The following is a 766-nucleotide window of genomic DNA, read 5'->3' as shown; positions in this document are numbered from 1 at the left end:
AGAAAAAGAAGAAGCTCAAAATAACTAATGTTAATATTATGAATACGAAAAATAAGTATAAAAAAAAATAAGTATTAGGTTTAAGAATAAAAAAGCAATAAAGCGTTAAGAATAGAATTGAACAAGAATACTCTTGCAAGACAACCCATAAGAAATACATGCAAGACCCTTTGTAAAGCCCTAATGAAATAAATATAGAGAGCTTTGTTAGTAATCCTTTTTCGTACTACCATGTATTTTAATCAAACTTATGATCATCGAAATCATCCCAAAAGCAAATAAATAAGTAATCTCACCCGTGATAAACACGTCCAAGACTTTTCACAGTAAAGAACATTTTCTTTCACGATGTTCATTGAACAAATCATAGAAAACGGCAATGGCGTTTTTTAAAATTTAATTAGGAGGATAAAAAAAAAAAAAAATCAAGGCTCTATACTTTTTAAAATGAGCAATATAAATTGACCAGTTATGTTGTTAGGAAGTTAATACTTACAAAACAATTTTTTTTTCACCGGGTCTGACCCTGTAATTTCCAGCCTACTGTTTCGTGCACACCCTTTGTAACATGCACAGGATTGGTACTTTTTGAGTGGTACTTTTCTCAGATATGGGGGGGAAGGGAGGTTACCACATTGCAATAGCTGGTTGTCAAGCAAAAGATCTGCCCATTCATGATAGTAACAGTAATACAGACTACCAAAAGACACAGAGGGCTGTGAAAGACCAACAAACGTGAAAGCAACACAAGTATCTACAATTGCCT

This window comes from Penaeus monodon, chromosome 24, assembly GCF_015228065.2.
Source record: "Penaeus monodon isolate SGIC_2016 chromosome 24, NSTDA_Pmon_1, whole genome shotgun sequence".
NCBI lineage: Eukaryota > Metazoa > Arthropoda > Malacostraca > Decapoda > Penaeidae > Penaeus > Penaeus monodon.
The sequence above is the reverse complement of the archived record's forward strand: the minus strand, read 5'-3'. Positions refer to the sequence as shown.